Here is a 23601-nt window from a genome sequence, read left to right on the forward strand (position 1 = left end):
TATTAACTATATTATTTTCTATGTTAAATCTGTGATGTCTTTGAGTGGGGTAAGCTTCTGGTAACTTTTATATAAATGTAAAAGAACATCCTGGGTGTTTATTCACTTTGTTAGAATTTTGGAAAATTAATTTGAAACTCTCATTATACTTTGTATTTTGACATTATAAATTGTTTACTGTTATACCTGATGTGAATTTTTACATTCAGGCATGAAGGGCATTACTTAGTGAACAACTCTTAATATTCATTTAAATTTTTCTTCTTCATGAAGTAATATGGTAGATCAAAAGGGAAATAAGTAGTTGTATATCATTTTTCTTATTGATATTTTTTAGAGCCAGGAAAATTGTTAAAATGGTTGTGAATTTTCTATTGGCATATTTTTGATGAGAATTATGGGCTACTTGTTATTATGTTTTGCTAGTTATCTGTAAAGTTGCCCTATAATTTTAATAATTTAAAAATATTTGTACATAAAATATGAAAAAATCTGGTAATGTTATGGGGAGGAGTCCTTGGAATGGGTGGAATAAATAATCTAAGAAAAAGAATGTAAATAAAAAAGTTGTATTCTACATAGGTAGAACAGTTAGGTTTCAAATATGTGATTAAGGGTTGTGTATATTTTTTTTCTTCTTCTTCATGCTCAGAAAGTAGTTTGACTTCGATATTCTTACAATTGCTAGATGCAGGCCAATTGTGTACATATATGTGTGTATACCTCTGTGTATATCATGTATATGTACACATACACATGCACACGCATGTGTCCAGCCCAAAAGCTGAAGATTAAAAAGATGACATAGTTTGGTCTTAAATAAAGCCAAAGAAATTATTTACAGTGATGTCAAAAATGGGACTGAATTTATGTTACAATTTCATTTTCTGTTTATATTATTGATTGTACTGTAAGAGTAACTAAAACATGAAAATGTAATTGTGCTTTTAGAAAAATCATTAATTATTTTATGATTCAGCACTGCGAAGAGCCAAGAAAAGATCAGAGACATCTGAATTGTGGCTCCCTGTCCTCTCCTGTGTAGATGCTGCAGGTGATATTCAGGCAGATGGATATTTAGAGCAGTCTTCCACTGCAGTTTCTACATTCTTTCTCTTAGTCCAAGTTAGGATAGACACTAATGACTCCCCCCGCCGCCTCCAAACATTATATTAGAGAGTGAAGAGGCTACTTTGATGGTAATACTGGTTGCAACTTCCAGCAAGACCAGGATCCTATTTTTTTTTCTTATGACATAGCAGCTGGTTTGCATGAGGGGAATTAGCACTAATGGAACTAAGAAACACAGCTAGTGACAAACAGAATATAGCATGGATGTAATAGCAATAGACTCTTGTGGGGAATTGGAACTAATTTTAGCAGTTTAATTATCAATGAATTAAGTATAGAAAAATGTTTTTCTGTATTTGAATTTTGAAAGAAGGTCATAGGGAATATTACAATAGTAATATATAAAATTTGCAGTTTACAGAGCATTTTTACATACAAGTTTTAACTTACTAACATGGCACATAGAAATATAAAACTGTATTTTATCTGTGACTTTTGCATTGGAAGGGCATTCCAAAACATCTTTTATTCAGGTGTTGTCATGTCTGCTTCATGATAATTTTCAGTTGTCACTGATTGTACTGTAATTTGTTAGGAACAAGTTCACCTGGCAATTTGAAAAGAAGGGATAAAATTGGGCACCAGAAAAGGAGAAAGTTGAAGACCCTTTACAGTTTTTAGGATATGTCTAAAAACGTTCATTTATAAATAACCAAAACACTGATTCTACTTGTTATAAATACAGCATATAGCTAATACTAGCTATAATAAACATTAATTAAATATTTCCATTAATGATTTGTTTGATTTACCAGCTTTAAGTTGGTGGCATTGGATAGATAACTCAGGTTCCTTTAAAAAGCTTTCCAAAGAAGTTTAAGCTGAGGTGGTTTTTTTTTTTCCCTTTAGATATTTATATAATAGGTAGACATTCAATATCATTACACTAAACTTTGAATTTCCCCCCCTCCAAATCTGCAGATTCTCTTCTTAGAATTTTGATAATAGCTCACAGACTACTTTATACTTTTATATAAAATTTTACTCAGGGAAATTCATGAGTATTAATTCTGCTACCAAAGTTGATAAGAAATCAGGTAAGGAGTTATTTATTAATATGTAAATCCAAGCTTACAAATATATGCTGCATTTAATGGAGACTCTGAGGACATGGCTAGTGCTTCAGTATCTTTCATTGAGCCATTTTCTTATTTTGAAATGGAGAGGATAGGACACTTCTGATTTGTTGGAATGCTTCTTCAAATCAAATATAACCATACTCACTTCTTTTCATAATTGTCATTACTCTTTTGTCCTTTAGTTTCATCTCACAGTGTTCGATGATCATCATTTTCCTACCCAGATATCTGAATATTTACTATTTTAAATTTTGCTATAAATTTTTATTATACTCCATTCAGTTTATTATTTTTAGGATTATCCTTAATTGGGAAAACAAAGTCAACAGATCACGGGTGTGTAGATACTGTCTGTTATCTTACTAAGTGTCCACTGGAACTCTTTTGTTACCCTGTTCCTCTCCTGTAGGTTCTTTTCTACTATAGAACCTGCAAAATGAAAAGCTCATCTTTTCATTGTAGCTTCAGGCAGCCTTGACTCAGTTTCTAGACAAAGAGAACCTGGTTTACTGGTGCAGCCTTTCTGGCTTCTCCCTTTTTCCTTCCTGGCACATGAAAGAAATGCCTGAGCTGCAGTATCCATTGTCCAGGATTGTAGAGCAATATGTTGTGGAGAGTCTGGTGCCTTGGCATAATTTAGTGCTGCCCCAGCCCTGGACTGGCTTTTTGTTGTGCCAGACAAATAAATACCTCTCCTGTTAAAAATGCTGCTTGATGGATTTTTTGGGACTTGTAGCCAAATGTGATCTTAACTGATTATTAGATTAGCTATTAGAGAGGAGCTACAAAAACATTTGTATATTGCTGCTAAAACAGGCATGAGACATTGTCCTGGGCTAGACTTGTGTAATCTTTTTAGGTATAACCTCAGAAAACATTGAGATACAGTGAATACTATTTTATTAACATTTTTAATCCCAGTCATGTCTACTATGCTTTGTGGCAGTGATAAATTAAGATATATATAAAGAAATAAAAAATTGAGTGAAACAATATATAAATTGGGCACTGCTTATAGTGAATTCTATTAATATGTTATTTCTGATTTTAATTTTTTAAAATATTTATTTATTTTTGGCTGCGTCAGGTCCTAGTTGTGGCACGTGGGATCTTTTGTTGAGGTGCGCAGGCTTCTCTCTAGTTGTGGCGAGCAGGGTCCTCTCTAGTGTCTAGTTGTGGTGCGTGGGCTCTGTAGTTGTGTTACACAGGCTCTCTAGTTGTGGCATGCAGGCTCAGTAATTGTGGTGCACGGGCTTAGTTGCCCCGTGGCATGTGGGATCTTAGTTCCCTGGCCAGGGATGAAATGTGTGTCCCCTGCATTGGAAGGTGGATTCTTCTTCTTTTTTTTTAAAGATTTATTTATTATTGATTTATTTTATTTATTTTTGGCTGCATTGGGTCTTAGTTGCAGCACGCAGAATCTTTTTTGAGGCATGTGGGACCTTTTGTTGTGGTGTGCAGGCTTCCCTCTAGTTGTGGTGTGTGAGTTTTCTCTTCTCTAGTTGTGGTAGGCAGGCTCCAGGGTGCATGGACTCTGTAGTTGTGGCACGTGGGTTCCAGAGCACATGGGCTCTGTAGTTTGTAGCATGCAAAACTCTCTAGTTTAGGCACATGAGCTCCATAGTTGTGGCACATGGGCTTAGTTGTCCGGAGGCATGTGGGATATTAGTTCCTTGACCAGGGATTGAACCCGTGTGCCCTGCATTGTAAGGCAGATTCTTTACCACTGGACCACCAGGGACGTCCCGGTGATTTTAATTTTTAACATTAATATATTTGCTTTTATAATTTTTTTATTCATATTAGACTCTACACTAATTTTTTTTAAGAACTTTTATTGAGATACAGTTAACAGACAATAAACAGCATATATTTAGAGTATACAATTTGGTATCCCAATATCCCAATTCATCCCCCCCCAACCCTCCCCACTTTCCCCACTTGGTGTCCATGTGTTTGTTCTCTACATCTGTGTCTCTGTTTCTGCCTTGCATTTCCTCTTTCATAGTTGTTAGCATTTGCCTTATGTATTGAGGTGCTCCTATATTGGGGGCATATATATTTATAATTGTTATCTCCTCTTCTTGGGTGGATCCCTTGATCTTTATGTAATGTCCTTTTTTGTCTCTTGTAACATTTTTTATTTTAAAGTCTATTTTATCTGATATGACTATTGCTACTCCAGCTTTCTTTTGATTTTCATTTGCATGGAATATCTTTTTCCATCCCCTCACTTTCAGTCTGTATGTGTCCCTAGGTCTGAAGTGAGTCTCTTGGAGACAGCATATATGTGGGTCTTGTGTTTGTATCCATTCAGCCAGTCTGTGTCTTTTGGTTGGTGCATTTAGTCCATTTACTTTCAAGATAATTATTGATATGTATGTTCCTATTACCATTTTCTTAATTGTTTTCTTTTTGTTTTTGTAGGTCCTTTTCTTCTCATATGTTTCCCGCTTAGAGACATTCCTTTAGCATTTGTTGTAGGGCTGGTTTGGTGGTGCTGAATTCTCTTAGCTGTTGCTTGTCTGTAAAGCTTTTGATTTCTCTGTCGAATCTGAATGAGATCCTTGCTGGGTAGAGTATTCTTGGTTGTAGGTTCTTCCCTTTCATCACTTTAAATATATCATGCCACTCCCTTCTGGCTTGCAGAGTTTCTCCTGAGAAATCAGCTGTTAACCTGATGGGAGTTCCCTTGTATGTTATTTGTCATTTTTCCCTTGTTGCTTTTAATAACACTTCTCTGTCTTTAATTTTTGTCATTTTGACTACTATATGTCTTGGCATGTTTCTGCTTGGGTTTATCCTGCCTGGGATTCTCTGTGCTTTCTGGACTTGGGTAGCTATTTCCTTTTCCTCTGTTAGGGAAGTTTTCAACTACAATCTCTTCCAATATTTGCTTGGGTCCTTTCTCTCTCTCTTCCCCTTCTGGGACCCTTATAATGCGAATGTTGGCACATTTAACATTGTCCCAGAGGTATCTTCAGCTGTCTTTAGGTCTTTTCATTCTTTTTTCCTTATTCTTTTTCACATCAGTGATTTTCACCATTCGGTCTTCCAGCTCACTTCTTTGCCCTTCTGCCTCAGTTAATCTGCTATTGGTTCCTTCTAGTGTACTTTTCATTTCAGTGATTGTGTTGCATATCTCTGTTTGTTTGCTCTTTAATTCTTCTAGGTCTTTGGTAAACTTTTCAATCTTTGCATCCAGTCTTTTTTCAAAGTCCTGGATCATCTTCACCATCATTATTCTGAATTCTTTTCCTGTAAGGGTGCCTATCTCTTCTTCATTTAGTTGTTTTTCTGGGGTTTTATCCTGTCCCTTCATCTGGTACAAAGTCCTCTGCTTTTTCATTTTCTCTGTCTTTCTGTGGCTGTGGTTTTCAGTTCCACAAGATGAAATACTGCTGATACTGCTTGATACTGCTGTCTGCCCTCTTCTACACTAATTTTTGAATAAATTATTTTATGCACTAAAAAACTAATGTTAAGAAACTAATTTTATAGGCTTGCTAAATTAAATTACTAAAGTATTCCTATTTTAAGATAGTTTGTTTTATTGCACTACTATTTTGTCAGAAGAATTGCAACTGAAAATTTTCAGTGTTTGTTGATAGTCTATATTAAGAAAAAGAAGGCCCCATTGAGTGACTAAGAATCTGTTACCATCACAAAACCTTCCAATTTCTAGTATTTCATTCAGGTTTCAAGGAATCTAGCCAGCGCATAACAAGTAAGAAGGAAAATCTCTGAGGATTTGTTAGGAGGGGTTAAATGTAGTCTCTTTTTGAAGAATAACGAAGTTGTATATTATATTCAGTTATTAGTTCTTTTAAAATCCTTTTACTGTAGATTTATATTAGGAAAATAAGTAACATTTGTACATTGTTTTACATGTGTATATTCTTATATAAACTATAAATGAACAGCTTAAAATTCTAGACGACTACATTAGAAAAACCTAAGTAGTATAATTACTGTTTTCATATTTGTATAATTATGTTTTGTTTTGTTTCCAGAAGACCAAAACATCCAAGACCCTGTTAATTTTAACATAGCCAGGATATAATTAGTTTATAAAAATGCAAATCTCCTACCCTAGAAGGAAGTACAGAAACCCTTGAAACAAATGAAAATTGCTTGTGACATTATTTACCGAGTATTAGTTAATGTTAATTAACCTTCTTTAGTTTGTGTTATATATTTAAAAATCTGATAATTCATTTTGGTAGTAGTCATTGGATCCTGTGTGCCTTTATTCAATCATAAAGGAAAATGCTCCTTAAACCTGAAATATTAAAGTAAGAACGTGAACTTTACAATTTGTTTTAGTGTTGGTATATAGAAAGCATTGGGATTATCATGTAACATTAGGAGAATTAAATTAGCATGGAGATTAGCTGGGCTAACCTTAACTCACAACCTAATTACCTAAAGTTATCATGGTGTATTTCTCCTAGATGGGTAGTAAAAATTGTGTAACAATATATTTAGTATTATCGGGTCATAATTTACAACAATAGAGTATACAGTATTGAAGGATTACAGTAGGGTAGAACTAGAGGGGATCTTCATTTTCTAGTTTGAATCATGCATCTTAGAAAGGAAAATAGAGGCCCCCATTTTGTCATTTATACATGTGTATAAATGGTTTAGTCTGCATGATTCTTTATAACATACAGCTGAAATAGATAACTGTGGCTTGAAGAAATTTTCAATATTGAATAAGCTCAAGAATACTAAAAATGCTAGCTTGCGATAACATGAGACACTAAAGTGGGTCTTTTCCTGTTGCTTTGGAACTGGAGACTGAACCTAATGTGTGAATAAAAAAACATTAAGTACCCCATCTTTAAACAAAAGTCCTGGCAATAATTAGGACCCAACACTTCTCTCAGGGTTTTTCAATATTAGGTAAACTGGCAACTACCTTCAGCCATCACCCCCAGGAGAATCTTCATTTTCCATAATAAGAAAGAGACCGGGGAGAGGGAAGGGGGAAGAAAGCAACTCAGTGAATCTGGAGCCTAGTGGGAGAGTGCAGTGACCTTCTCCTCTCCTTCCTACCACTTTGGGAAGGAATATACAATCCCTCTCTAACAGAAACCAAGTGAAGGGAATCTCTGAGTTACTTGTAGCGATTAGAGGTTCTAATCAGGAAAAGGATGATAGCATTCTATTCTCTGGTTAGCTAACTACTTAGGTAGTTGAGTTATTCATCTAACCTGTGCCTGTTTCAACAGAGGAAAAGGTAATTGAAAAGAGAGTGGGAGCAGAGAATGTGTGGTCAGAGAACAGCCTGTATTTGCATATGAGATAGAAGGAAATGTGAAAGAGTGTTATTCATAATGGGCACGGTTATGCAGCAGTAATAAGAGACTCTAAGATCTCAATGCTTGACACAGAAGAATGTTTACTTCTTGGTTTTGTATACTATGGTGTAGTGTGATACTATGTGAGTAACGGTAACTTTCCAGAGGAATTTCTTCACATGTGGTTCAACTCTGTCATCTTGCAGCTATACTTTCTAGTATCTATGGGCAGAGGGAGAGACACTGGAGAATTGGGCATGGGCTTCTTTTAACCACCTCAGTCTGGAAATGACATACTTTCCCTCAAAGCGCATTGGACAGGATCAATCACTTGGCCTCTCCTGTTGGGAAAGGGAGATGAGAAGTACAGTCTTCTGTGTGCTCAGAAAAGGAGGATATTTTGCTATCACAGGGCTCTAGTAGTATCTACCACAAAGAATTTCCTGTAGGTCAGATCAACATCGTTGAAGGTGGCTATACTTGAGCTCTTCTAAATGTCATTATGGAATGAGAAAGGTGGATTCAACAGAACTTAGTTGAATGCACTGATTGGAGAAAAATAAAAGCTTTTCATATTTATTTCCTGACAAACAGCTCACTAAATTGCATACTTAAAGGAATGGAATGCGTTAAGAGTACACGTTCTGGAGTAAAACAAACGGGGCTCAAATGCAGGCTCTGTCACTCTCTCATTGTTTTCTTTTACTTAATCTCTCTGAGTTTCACTTTCCTTTTTGCACAAAGGGTATTATTATAGAACTTTCTTCATACAGTTATTTGTTAGAAGTAAATGCAATGGTATAGTAAATTGCTATGCGTGGTGTTTAGCAGATAAATATTCAATAAATGTTAATGGCCATTGTTGTTGTTAGGCCTTTGGGGGCTTAAGGAAAGGGTAAACTAGGTGTAGAGTAAAAGATATGAGAAAATATGTTTCACAAATTTAAAAAAATTCAACATTTCTTTTAGGTTCCAGTACAGATAGAAAATTTGCTTTTTAGATTATGTGATCTCTGCACTCCCAGTAAGCAGAAACATCCAAAAATAATGCCTTTCATCATTGAGTACTTACTGTATGCCAAGCATTGTGTTAAGCACTGAATATATATTGGGATGGCCAAAAAGTTCATTCAGGTTTTTCCATGCGATGTTACAGAAAAACCTGAGCTAACTTTTTGGGCAACCCAATATTATCTCATTTAATTTTTTTGCATTTTGTATTCCCATCAATAGATCAGGAAACTACCAACTGTAGTACTAGGTTTAAAATGGACTCTGCCTATTATTTTGTTAGAGTGTGATCAGATTTTCGTTTTACATAAACAATGAAATATGAATGTAGTACAGTTCTATTGTGGAATAAAATAAATCTAGTGAAACTTAGATAACATCCACGCATCGTCATTATTAATTAGTCATATAGGTTAACTGCCACAGCTTATTTTTTTACATCAAATCCACTAGTTTTTGATTTTTATTTTGTTAGTTGTCTCAGCTATTTAGTTGGCTTTAAGGTGGACAATTTCCCTAATACCATGTTCCCTTCCTGTGTGAGGGGTGTTCACATAGAGCATGGTGTTTAAGGCAGAAGCCCTGGAGCCTGAAGAGCTAGTTTTGTCCACTAACCAAAGACAATCAGGAACACATCTGTAGTCAAATAAAGTTGGGTCTTATTATTTGCTGCAGCAAGGAAGACCACGCACCTTGTGATATTGTGGGGTATCTTCGCTAGAAGGGGTTAAGGGAAGCTTGTTACAGGATTTGGGTTTGTGTTAGGTGGTTTGGGAGAGGATTCAAAGAAATGGGGATCTATGTTGAATTGGATGCTTGTTGGAAAGCAGGGGCAGTTTGAGTATCTTAATTTTTATTTAGGAGGTGGGAGGAACAGAACAGTGCTAGCATTGCTACTGGAGAAGAAGCAGTAGTCACTTTGCAGCTGTGGGAGGGGAATGTTTGCTCGTTTTGATTGCACAGTGTCTTTGCTTTTATCTCTGTTCAGACCTTATTGTGAAGTGGCATTGTTTTTGCCTTGTTCCATAATAGTCACAGAAAGCTCTTGTCTGATGGTGATATTCCATGAAATTGTTTACATTTACCAAGGGCATACAAAAGCCTAACCGATAGCAACTAGACTGGCTACACACTGATGGCTGTAAGGGCAGCTTTTTCTTTCACTAGTTTCAAATTCTTGCTGTACCATTTTCCAGCTGTGTGATTTTAGGCAAGGTAAATCACTTTGTGCTCAGTTTACATATCAGAAAAATAGGGATGATGAAAATAATACCTTCTTCCTAGGATTATTTTGAAAGTGGATGCATATAAAATTACCTGGTACACAGTCAGTGCTCAGTTTGGTTAAACAACCACCACCACCACATAATGATAAAATCAATAATTTGATTGCTTATAAAAATATAATCTACCAAGAAGACAAAAATGCTCATGTTTGCTAGTTAGGATAGCTTCTCTTTTGTTCAGTGATGGAGGAACACTGCCACATTCTTACTGTGCAGTGTCATTTATGAAATACATTTATTCATTGGGCAACAGAATATATATTTTTCCTACAAACGTCTTCCTTTTCTTCTGCTCTAAATCTTATGCATTCAGTCCCTCAAGAAATAAAATTCGTAGTCAGCTTTTGTTTCTCTTTTTTTCTTACCTCCTGCATTGAATCTGTCAAAAAGTTTCACAGATTTAAACTCTTAAATATATTTTGTTTCATTCTCTTCCACTGCCTTAGTTAAAGACTTCATAATTTCTTACCAGAATCATTGGAATAATCCAATTGATCCCCTTACCACTAGACTTGCACCTGTTCCTTGGTTTAACCAGATTATTGCTTGAGTTAACTTGCTAACATAAAACATCTGATGACCTCCCCTTTGGCTACAGGATAAAAGCCTCAAAATGCTTATTATGGTACATGAGCCTTCTAAATCTTCACCCAGCTTTCATTTCTGGCTTCTCATACTACTCCTGAGTTTGATTCTGGTTTTCTGTTTCTACTTAACTGTTTTCTGTATTTTTCTTTTTGTGCCATTTAAAATTATTTGTGCCAAGAATTATGCATAAATAATGCCAATAATTAAAACAATGTAAAGGTATTTTGCATAATATAAAAATCTAGAATACTGAAAAAATAATAGTTCTTTATTGTGGGTATCTCAAGAGGTAGATTTGGTTGTATAATATAGTGCCGTCTAGTGGTAACTACCTTCAGTTTTCTCTGTGTAACTTGGGGAAGCTTTAAATGTTCTTTGACATCCTCTTTCCCTATCTACTGTCATTACATTGACCATTGCATCTTTGGAAGTCATGCTTACTAAGGTTTTTTCAAGCTCCAGCATATTGTCATTTTATAAATACACTTAAACTGTGTCACAGCATGCAGCTCCAAAGAGTATAGGATCAGGAGTGGGATGCCACATTCAAAGAATTGCACAGATTTTCAGGTATCATTAAATTAAAACCTGAGGAGTTTGTTTTCCTATTTTTAGTTCTTTCAAAAAGTAAAACTAACTCTATAGTTATCAGTGACTGAGAAAGAATTCTTTTATTCTCCATTCTTCTCTTCCTTTAATAAACAGTGACTGAACTCCTGCTAAATATCAGGCTCTCTATTAGGTGTTCTTTGCACTAATGAAGTCTCAGATGAATAGTGATAGCCCTTTGGCTAACCATTGCACTTCTTTCTAGGATCTTGTTTAGCTGAGCAGTGGGTTATAACTAGTGGTGTGCTGGTAAATATTTGATAATCGGTTTTCCAAAGGGGGAAAAAAAAAACCCCGATTTGTAGCATTTGTGAATTTTCATGATGTAAATATTGCCAACATGCCTGATTTTAAGCTGCCAGTGTGACATCACTGAACACAGAGTTGGGAGGAGATGTTTACAATGGGCTCTTGGCTCCAGTGCCACACTGGATAAGGAACTAAAATCTGCACTATACTATTCTGCCTCTTTAATTTGAAATCACTCTTCCCTTGGCTTATATTCATTAGATAACCTGCACCTATTTTCTGTTCCTAGAGCTTTTCAGTCTCTTATTTACTTTATTTTCTACTGAAATAGGAGCCAGGTTGCTAATGACTCCAGATGCCTTAGACTTCTTCCTAGAGACAAATCTCTCTCTCTGGCATCAGTTTACGTTGTATTTAGCTATGTGTAACACAAATATCATAACTCCAATGCTTAAATTAAGAAGGAGTTTTTGTTTTTCTCATGTTAAAACAAGTCTGGAGATAGACTGCTCAGGCAAATCAATGGAGACCTATATTCTTTTATTTTTCCTCTTTTTCTCTTCCTTCCTTCCTTCCTTCCCTTCTTTCTTTCTTTCTTTCTTTCTTTCTTCCTTCCTTCCTTTCTTTCTTTCTTTCTTTCTTTCTTTCTTTCTTTCTTTCTTTCTTTCTTTCTTTCTTTCCTTCTTTCTTTCTTTCCTTCTTTCTTTCTTTCTTTCTTTCTTTCTTTCTTTCTTTCTTTCTTTCTTTCTTTCTTTCTTTCTTTCTTTCTTTCTTTCTTTCTTTCTTTCTTTTCTTTCTCTCTCCTTATTACCCTGCTACCCACAGTGTGTGGCTCTCAAACTTATGATTAAAAGAGGGCTGTTGAGTTATAGGAAGTAGGACCACACTCCTGTCATAAAGGAGGAAGGGCAAAGTATGAAAGGTACATGCCTGTTGATTCTATCTCTTACTTAGCAATAAATAGCTTTGTAGAAGCTGTACTTAGTAAACTTCTATCTAACTATTATTTGCCTGAGCTATGTCACATAACCACCCCTAGCCACAAGAGCGCCTGGGAAATAATTTTTTTAGACTAAGCACATTGTTGATATGAATAAAATTATGATTCTATTTGTAAGGAAGAAAAGACACAACCAATTGTGTCTGCCATATTCTCTTTTGCCTTTGGTCCTGGTTCACTCCTATGAGCTCTATAAAGCTAATTTCCTACTATTGTCTCATCAACTTACAGTTTAAGCGAGGTGTGTTTTGAACCCTAAATCATGAAGTCCCATGTTCAGTAGAGCTGCTTTAACTTAACACAATTCTAGACTTGTGTTAAGTTCTAGGGTTTTGGTAGATAGGGTACCCTACTTCCTTATTCCTATGTTTCCTTCTACATGGAGAATACTGCACTAGAATAATATTCCTGGCTTCCCTCCACTCCCTATTCTACTCTGCCCTTGGGGATAAGGAATTGAGCATAAGCAGCACTTTCTTTTTCTTTCCTCCTTCTCTTGGGAACAGACTGCTCACAGCGTGGGTTCTCTTCTGTTCCTGCCTTGAATTTTATGGGGACAGGCTATAAAATAAATAGCCTTAGACCAGGTTGTCTGAACATGAATAGGAGTGCTCATACGATTCTGAGGCTTGGTATTAGGACACTCACTTTTACATAGATATAGGTGAATTTTCCAATTTCAGTTTTATCAGTAATAGAAGTAATATTTTATTTGTCGGCTACTACCCCTTTTATGTATTTCTGAATTAGCTTAGAAGTTGAATGGGGGATAGTTTAATGTGACTTACTTAAAAAAAGCAGCTTGTTGATGTTGCTTGAGAAATGTGGAGTGTGATTTGTTTTTATTGCTTTCTGGCCTCAAATAAACTCAGTCTGCTGTCACAATTATCAAATGAAATTTAATATTAAACATCCAGTCTTGTGAATTTTGATCCCAGTAAAGATTTTGATCTCATTAAATGACTATTTTTAGTGTAAAACTACTTTAAAGAAACCATGTGCGCTTGTTTTTCACAAAGGAAAAACCAATTTCCATAGAAACAGAGTTCATAAGCATCATGACAGCTGATGAGAAGTAATATGCAGACTTTAGAGTCTGTATTACAGATTGTGTGCCAGACAGGAAGATTTCAGTTGCAAGTAATAGAAAACTCAGCTGAGACTGGTTTAGAAAATAAAGAGAATTTATTGGTTTACCTGAATCAAAACTCTGGAGGTACATGTTGCTTCAGGTGAGGATTGATCCTGAATCTCATATAACGTGACTTAGGATGTAATTTCTTTCTTCATATTTATGATTATTGTTTATTTTTTCTTGCAGTTTTATTGTGATATAATTGATATACAGTGCTGTATAAGTTTAAGGTGTACAACATAATGATTTGACTTACATACATCATGAAATGATTATCACAATAAATTTAGTGAACATCCATCATCTCATATAGATACAAAATTAAAGAAATAGAAAAAAGTATTTTTCCTTGTGATGAGAACTCTTGGGATTTACCCTCATAACAACTTTTACATATAACACACAGGAGTGTTAATTATGTTTCTCATTCTTTGCATTATATCCCTAATGCTTATTTATCTTACCACTAGAAGTTTATAACCTTTTTTAAAGCACATGACTCATTTTTTATTATTAAAAATGTTTTTTAAAGTACCTATACAAAGCACGAATACATCTACAAATCTCTATGATCTTTCATCTCCCATCAGAAGCAGGTCCAGATTTGTGGGGCCTGAAGCTTACCACATTTGTGTGACCCTCTTGAAGAAAAGAGATCAAAATCACAAATTCAGAATTAAGTACAAAAGTCAGTATTTACTTAGAAAGGGAAAATAAATCATAGAAAATACAAATTTGGAAGGCTGACAAATACCACAGACATCATAAAATCCAGAAAAAAAAAAGCACAATATTTTAAAGAATTGTCTGACGTATTCTTTAATCATGGAAGTTTGTAATTTTCGACTGCCTTCATCCAGTTCCCCATCCCCCATTCCCCACCCCTGGTAACCACAAGTCTGATCTCTTCTTCTCTGAGTTTGTTTGTTTGTTTTTAAAGTATAATTGGCCTACAACACTGTGTTAGTTCTTTCTTTCTGTTTTTAATTGTCACTAAGTGGATATTGACTCCATTTTGGGAAGATTCTCCCAACTCATGACCCAAAATTGACTTCAGTAGCTCTGAGAGTTATACGACTTCTCAATCATAAAACAGGAAAGCTGTGTCACTACTGACAGGCAAATGTCCTTAGGAATCATTGCGATTGGACCAGCTTAGCTCATTGTGCTGGTCATTATGAACAGGGATGGTGCACGCAGGGATGGTCTCTGCTAACCATGGCTCATCCCAAGGGCAAGTGAGGCTGATTCAATCCAAACTACAAGGCTGAGAAATGGAGGAGACATTCCTACCTTTCCAGGAAAGAGAAATAGATGACAGAGGGCCAGCAACAGATATTCATTACAGTTGTTTCCAGAGTACATTTCCTATTTTCTTCATTCAGAAGAATTTAAGTGACCTAAAAATTCACCTATTTTTAGCTTGTTACCTAACGCATTTTTAGAGACTAGGAATAAATTAAAGGTTAAGCAAGTAATTTCGCTGTGTGCTATTATTTTCTACCAGTTACTTTTAAAATTGCTAAAGAAACTTTGCTATAAAAGTGGTAAAATACATGATTTATCTGGAGGAATTTGTGTTACAAAACATGCCTGCATTCAAAAGGAAGTCGCAACTCCAGTGCCTAATCTGGTGATTCATCATCCTCATGGTTTCTCCCTCTTTTAATGTGGCATTTAAAAGAGGATATCATGTTTTAAATATTATAAAACCACAGAAAAATACTTGTTGAAATTTAGCAGCCTTCTTTCACAAAGCTCAGCCCCACCAGTGGTTTCCATCACATTCTGTCTCAACTACTCTGGGGCCTAGCTTCAGCAAGCATCACGCTTTTCTTTCCCCCCGCCCCCGGCTGTAATACATCATTGACAGAGGGAATTTGTAGAAAAGTGTGGGGGACAAGCTGATAAGAGGCTAAGAGAGCTTTATTGAAAGGAGAATTACTTCTAGGAAGCAGCAGAATTATTAAAAAGAAGATTTTTATGGAAGTTTGCTCTATTGCGTGCAGTACTATCTTCAACTCCTCATTAAACCTTCCTTAAATTTTCCATCATGTTTTAATATTAAACCCATTTACATGGGTTTTGGGTAGATTTTCTGAGACTGGGAATGGAGTGGAAAGAATGGTGCCCCAAGATAAAATGATATACTACTTTCAACTACTTTTGAAGAAAATCTGCTAACAATTCCACTTGATAGTTTTTTACTGGTCTTGAAGAATTAAGGAACCAAGAGTATCTATCTTCCAGAGAATACGCTTCATATGTAAACAGTGGTGCTGATTGATGCATAATTTGAAGCCATGCAATATTTAATACAGATAACTAAGGAACCCCAATATATCATACTAGCAGGTACATGTTAAGTGCTATTTTCTCTGTTAACTGACAGATAAATCCAATTTCTTTAATAAATCTAATTGAGTCAGATCTGAATGTGCAGATCATGTAGAAATATTTTGTGTCACTTCAGCTTTGTATCAAGATATATAACAAGCTAGGTGAGTATTTATTGGTACATAAAAATACAAGAATTTACAGGAAAAATTCTATTACCACAAATGCTGGTGTAATGAAGGTTCCCACATTTAAATACAATATATTATTATTTTGTTTATTTGTTTTGTTTTGTCATGACAGTTGCTGCAAGCAGTACTGTATTGATTTGGTTATCATGGATTCTCTTCCAAGAAAAATCTTTTGGAAAGTTCTTTCTTTGTACCTGCCACATTCTAAAATAATTTGATTGAGTGGTATTCTCATGCAGATTAGTGGCAGGCTAATTGACAGCACTAGCTCTGTTTTCAAATATTCTTTCTGTTCTGCTATCAAGAAACAGCTTTTCTTTAGCTCCTCGCTTCTCCCTATCTCAGCAATGCAGTTTTCTCCACATCTCTGAAAAAGTCACTTAAATTTTTAAATCACTCTTAAAAATCAGCAAAATTGGACAAAAAAGATTCAGTAGCTGGGAGAGTGAAGCGGTCGATATTCTCAAAACTCATGCATCAAAGGCACATCTTTTGGTTGTTCACCTGAGAGTAGTATTTTAAGTAATTTGTCAGTGTATTTTTCAAGGTAAAACATAAAAAAGGGAAACAAGTGATGTGAGTTTTGTCTAATCCTATTAAATTTATATTGTAGACAGGTTGGGCAAGTTGGGCAGATGACATTTATTTTCATCATAGTGTAGAAAATACCTTGCTTGTATAGCTTTATTTACTTATTCAATAAATATTTATAGAGTACCTACTGTATGCAAGGTATTTAGGAATAAAGACCAAAACAGTGATCTCTGCCTATAAAAGTTAGGCAGGGATGACTGTAAGCATGACAAATAAAAAATATATCACAATTAGAAAGTGATAAATGTTATGAAAAAGATTAGAAAGTAAAGCAGGTTAAGGGGATTGGGATTTGGAGGGTGGGGATGGAGATGGAGATTGACTTATTCAATAGGGTGGTCCAGGTAGGCCTCCTTGAGACCATGTTTAACTTTGAGAAAATAAGATATGAGGGAAGAATTGAAGAAGCTCTCTACTGACTAGCAGACGAGATATCTCTACTGATACCTGGAGGAACAGCATTCCAGGCAGAGGGAGCTGCCAGAGCAAAGGTCTTAAGTGAAAACATGCAGGGAAGCCAGCGTGGCTGGATCTGAGGGAGCCAGTGGTGAGCAGCTGCGGAGGACAGGGAGCAGTGGGTACGGGATCCTATAGGCCTTGTAAGCAAAATGGGGAGTTGCTGAAGGGTTTCAAGCATGTTAATGATATGATCTGATGTACATTATTGCTGCTGTGTTGAGACTGAGCTGAAGGGGAATAGAGTAGAAGCAGGGAGACCAGTTAGGAAGTTTTTCAGTAATTCACAGGAGAATTACTGGTGAAACCAGGCTTGTACTAGTGGAGTTGGTGAGAAGTGTTTGAGTTCTGGATATATTCTGAAGGTCGATCCAGCAGAATTTCCTCATGGATTGGATGAATAACTAGAAGAAAAGAATTACCATTAACTGAGGCAAAAAATGCTGCTTCTCCTTAAAACCACTTATCTGTGTTTTCCATATTTTAAAACACTATATGATTTTTTTTCTCAATGAGGAAAAAAACACTTAAGATGAAAATTAATTATATGCATGATTGCTTTGCAGATAAACAGCATCTCTTTTTAAATTTGATATATACTTCTAGATATGTTTGTTTCCTTTTATAAGAAAACATTTCTCTTCTCTGAATAACTATAGTTGCAGGCCCTAACCAAAAATCTGTTGTCTCTTTGGAGCAAATAGAAATAGGAGAGAATGGAACAAGTGTATGAAACCAATTATTGAAGTTCAATAAAGGGATGGTAATATTAAAAGAATATAAAGTGTTCAGGGGAAAATAGAACAAAATAACTCTTTCTAGGGCTCTTCTCTGACGATTACAGAAGGTTAGATGAACTTACTTACTCTTTTTTTCCCTCTTTTATTTCTCCTATTTGCTCATTGTACTTCTGTGCATTGATTCCAATGAATCTTTATTGCAGGATTGTTTCTAAGGCTGCCATAGACTTAGAGCACCTTAAGGAAGGGAAATAAAATTACTACAGGTTTAAATTATCTTCTAGTACAGGATGATTCCTAGTCTTTGTGTCTCTTTTTGACATGGCAGTTTTGGGAGGGATAGTGGGGAGAGGGGAGTGGCCCAATGTGTTACTATAAGGGAGCATCATTTGTGCACCATTTTCTAGAGATTTGCATATACTGTCTTCATCTCTCAAATATAAGTTGAAAATATTGTCATGAATAAAATAAAAATAATTTAAGCTTGTATCTGATTCATAGGATATTTTTATTTTGTACTTCTGAAATGGTCAGTGGATACTAAACTTGTAATATTTTCATGAAAACTTTTTAAACCCCAAATTGGGCCTTCATAAATTTGAATGCATGTGAAGTACTTACTTAAAGAATAATTGAAAAAAAAAAAGTCAAAGTAAAGAGTTTAAAAAAAGACAATAAAAAGAAAAGGGCAATATAACTTTCAAAGGATGGGGAAGAAGAAATTGGAGACCTAGAACGATCTGTAGAGAGTAAAGGAAAGCAGCAGTGGTTTTAGAAATAATAACGAATGACAGTCTGAGGTGGACAAATAAGAGGCGCTAGAAACAAGGTTAATGGGAGAGGAGAGGAAGGGCAGCAGAGCGTGTATTACAGTTGGGAAAACACTGCCAAGAGCTCACTGAAGGGGTAAAAGTGAATGGAAGGAAAAGTAAAGAAGACGGTTTGCTATCATAGCATCAACTGTAATGTTGTTTCTGAAGTCTTCTGGACTTATCAGCTTGGAAGAATCAAAATATCATGTGGAATTTTTTTTTCAGTTTGATATGAACTGTGGGGTCTAAGTGGTTGAATCTTATTATTGGTTAATATTTCTGTGAAAATGAATTAACTTGAATTTTTGTTGCATTTCTGTTTGAATAGTCTGCAAGTCTATATTAGGAATCTCAGAGGGTAAAAATGACTGTATCTGTTTCCCTGCTCCCCATGCCTCCAAGGAGAGAATTCTGTAGATGAATACTGCATAAGTAGTTGAATGGTGCTACAGCATATTCCTAAACCCTCATTTAAACTTGAAATTCGGGAGACCAAAACACAGCACACTACTTTTGCATCTCTCCCTACTCTTCAAACACTTGACCTTTTCTCTGTTTTATATAAGTTTATTTGGAATCACTTAAACATAATTCTCAGAAGTATAATATTAACATCTTGGTAATTGGCTTTTGGTGGAAAGGAAGCCATGGTTTTATCTTTTTTCTATTTTTTTAGTTTTTTGAATGACTGAATAGAGACATTGAAGTAATAAAGTGAGCAAAACTTGGTTTAAACTGTGTCTAACCAAATTCTTAGCTCATGGAACACATTATTTTTTATCAAATTTTTGTAGAAACTGCTGCTTCCTGTTTTGTTATACCTTAAGGGCAGCGATCTCTTTTTCGTAAAGAATAAGAAACTTGTTATTGAATAATTGAAAAGAAGTGATAGGGTAGCCATGTTAAACCATCGCCATCTTTTATTATCACTCTACATTTGATAGTGAAAGCAGTGTGGTGGACATCAGTAGCAAACACAATGAATCCTGTTATTTTAGAAATACTGTAATTCACATAGGAGAACCTGGTTTGCAATTTTTGAATCTGTCCGTTTTAAGTATAGTGCCCAGAAATGCCTTGGATGTAGGATGCATTTGGTGTTCAGTATTGTGAAGCACTAATCAGCTAAGTACCATAATCCTTCTTACAGGGTACATTCTTACTTGACCTGAGCTATATACAGCCACATAGTAACAGCATTAAAGAATAACCTTTTTCTTAACAGGCCCATCACTAAGGATTTTATGACTCCGTCCGTGAATGAGTTTTGTTTTATGTGTAACTTTTTAGTAATTGAGTTTTGAAATAAAATGATCGTAAGCAAGTAGAGACTTTCAAATCATCTGATTAAGGATGGCTTCTATGATTTTGCTAGAGCTAGAAGGATTAAATGAAAGCACTGCCTGGCATAGTGTTGATGTATTTTTGTCAACATGATGCTTCATGCTCGACAGATGTGCATTGGTTGAGCGAAAGGTAAAACTATGAAAATGTGTTGAATACTGTGAAATGTAAAAAAAGATTGGTTTTTTTTCATGCTTTATGTTGAATATAAATTGTTTGATTTGTTAAAATTCCTTTTTGTAGCAATTATAGGACTAGAACCTCATATTTTATGTTTTACAGGATCATATGTTTCTGTTAAATCTTTGATTTAATGTGTCTTAACAGCTTCAAATTTCAGAATTTGATTGCAGTGTTATGTTTAAACTATATGGTCAGCATTGTGTAATTGAATTAATGCAGTGTCATTTCAATTTATTATTTAGGCTCTATTAAGCCTTCAAAAAGTTGGAGGTTTTTCAGATTGACTCTTCAAATGTCGTTTCTATTCTTTTTTTTTAATGAAATGACAATTATTTAATAATCTCTACTAATAAACATTATAAGTAAGAGATTTTCTTATAGGTAGTGCTTAATTGTAATACCATAGATTTGAATTTACAGAAATTAGTTATCTTCAAATTCTTCACTCTTCTCTCAATGTCATTATGATTCTTAAAAATTGTGTAGATCTTAAGAGTTAAAAATACATGAATTTTAAAACTTGTTTCCATGTAACCTTTCAATGTCATTGTAAATGTTTTCAAATGTTTGTATTTTCAGAAACTTGATGATTATTTTATAGTATATATGGTCAGTATTCTAGGTAATATAATAACACAAACCACATAGGATATTAAATATTGTAAATATTAGAATGGAAACTAATATTAAAAACATCATGAATTAATATACAGTATATAAACTGAGACTGCCTTTGGGAAGTTGTTGAAAGTGACTTTAATTGGGAGAGAATCTTTTTATTTGGTGTTTATCAGTAAATATGATTTTTAGACATGGAATTTTAAAGAGACTAATTGATAGAGCTTCTTGCTCAAACTATTATGCCTAATCAGACATTTACAATGGAGTGGGTGTGAATATACAGCTAGAATATTTAGAAATAGATTGAATAGTTAGTCCAGGTGACAAAAAAATTATAAGCAATGAACAAGAAATGCTACTGATTAAAGTAGATTTAAGATATTTCTGTATATGATTTTTATAAACTGGTTCCAGTTAAGATTACTATAATATGGTAAAAGAGAAAATAATTGTAGCAACCTAGGTTTTAATAAAGAGAAGTAAGATGAACAGATATTAGGTAAATGCAAAGTGAATGTAAGTAGATACTGGTATTGTTATGTATTAGAACTAGAGATTGATTGATGAATAGGAGTGAAAATTAAGGCAGTACGTAATGTCACAAATACATTTTATTCTAAAAAGTCATAATTCTGGATTCTGCCTTTTAATTTCTCAGGGTCTTTGAAGGATTAAGTGGAATATAACATCTTAGATGAATTGATCCATTCTTCTGAATTAAAATTTATGGGTTAAATACTGTTAAATGCTTTATGATTGTTTATAGAAGTATACAGATTATCACTATATTCTTTTTCCTATTAAATGCTTTCCATGTGATAATAATAAATACTAAGGCCTGCTTATAAAGGCCAGTAATGAAGATAGAGATTAGAGATATAGTACTTATATTTTCATGGATTTCTTCATTTCTTGAAAAAATATAGTGTCTAAGAAATATAGCAATTTTAATTTATAGAAAGTATATATGAAATAATTAATGATATAATTGGCAAAATTGTTTTGACAGAGTATTTGAATATTTTGGAATAATTGATAGCAGGTTCTTCATTGTTTGGTAAGAGTATTCTTAGAATAAAATCTTGCCTTGCCTCTTGCATGGCTTTAATATACTATCAGGTACTCCACCTGAAAGCATATTTTTAAAAACCCAATTCTTTGTTAAGTAACAGTGACAATAGTCATCCCAATTTCAGAAATCATGAACACTGTTCTATTTTTACTTAAATCCAGTACAAATCAGCATCTACAGTATGATTCGCATGCTTCAGGCAAATTTTATAATCTCTAGAAAAAAGTGGTTGCTAAATTAAATATTGAATTCAGTTTTCCTAAGGTATGATCTTTAAGAAGCACTTAAATAGTTTGCTAAGCTCTAATTAATAATAAAATTTCTTTTAGAATTGAATTGTGTAATGAATAAATATTTTTATTTATCAATACAACTGGATATATATTTCCTATTTATAAAAGCTCACTATATTCACTTTTACCCTACTTACTTTCAAAAATTTATGTTAATTCCTCAGAGAATGAAGTGTTCCTTTTTTTCTTCTTATTTCTGTCCTGTAATACCCAGCATGATGTTAAATATATCACTAGAAATCCCTAATTCACAGAGATTTTGTTCTAAATGTTTAGTTCCAAAGGGATTGATGCTCAAAATACATTTTTGCCAAAGAAGTCATTTTATAAACAATAGTCTGAAGTCCAGCAACAAAGGCCAAATTAACATATAATAGAGCTAAATTTACTACTAATAAAAGTAGTTTCTTCATTTCACTTAAGGCCCTATTACTGCCGTGGGAGTAGTAGGGGAAAAAGAAGAACTAGACTATTTTAGCCTATAATGGGTTTGAATACAGAAGAGGAGAGCAAGCCATGAAAAGTAGAGATCATCTAAGGGAGAATTAATCAATCAGTTCTTTAATTCAGCAGCTTGAGCACCTACTATGTGTCAGTCTCCTTAGATCCAGGTTGCCTGTCCTCTTGAAACTTAAGATTTAAGGAGTATTATAGACATTTCTGGATAGAAATGGTTAAGATTCCCTAGGGAAGAAGTGCAGTGAGGAGGAATGCCGTCATTAAGTTGTCCGTCCTTTAAAATATCCAATTTTTCCCTGAACATTTTCTGAAATTTTTCATTTCACTTTCTTGTATGGCCTTAAGTTCCACATTTTAGAGATTAATTCGTATTAACAATCTTAGGCATGTAAGTATTTTTGATAATACTGTAAAACCAGTATCCATTCATTTTGGTTTAGTCTGCATGTTTTTCTTTTGACTTTCAACTGAGATAAAATATAATGAAGTATTTACCAAATATGGTAAATTCCAATTTACTTAGTTTGGGAGCATGAAATCTTTTGAAGGGGAGGAACATGTGAAAAAGGCTTAGTGGACTGCTTTTAGATGGGTTCTAGAGATGAACTACCCTAGAAAATCCTTGATTTAATAAAAGAACAATTAAGAATTCAGTAGATTTATATTTCATAAAGCAGCTTTGAGTGAAAAAAAAGGAAAGAAAAGAATAGCAACTTAATGAGAATACCCAGAACATTTCCAGCTAAGCTGTATGTTTTACATAAATAGGCTACATATTGTGTAACTATGTTATTCAGGTCTTAGTTCAAATGCACTTTTTCAGAAAGACCTTCCTCACTGAAAGTAGCTTCCCTTAGTCACTTTTTGTAATTTTACCCTGTCTCAGTTCTCTTCCATAGGACTTAACCACTATGTGAAATTACCTTAATTTGTTTATATGCTTACTGTCTACCTTCCCTACTAGAAAGAACTTCTTGAGGGCTGAGACCTTATGTGTCTTTTCTCTGTTGCATTTCCAGCAACGAGAATCATACCTGGCCCCATAGTAAGCACTAAATAAATATTTGTTGAGTGACTGAATAAATACTGGAGGTACAAAGGTATG

General features: G+C 34.5%; 1 protein-coding gene across 37 annotated transcripts in view; it reads left to right on the forward strand.

The window, feature by feature from the left end:
* RIMS2 (regulating synaptic membrane exocytosis 2) overlaps window positions 1-23601 on the forward strand; it is a 577683-nt gene that overhangs the window by 242444 nt on the left and 311638 nt on the right. The gene's annotated exons all lie outside the window — the stretch shown is intronic.

Source organism: Hippopotamus amphibius, chromosome 5 (genome assembly GCF_030028045.1).
Source record: "Hippopotamus amphibius kiboko isolate mHipAmp2 chromosome 5, mHipAmp2.hap2, whole genome shotgun sequence".
Taxonomy (NCBI): Eukaryota; Metazoa; Chordata; class Mammalia; order Artiodactyla; family Hippopotamidae; genus Hippopotamus; species Hippopotamus amphibius.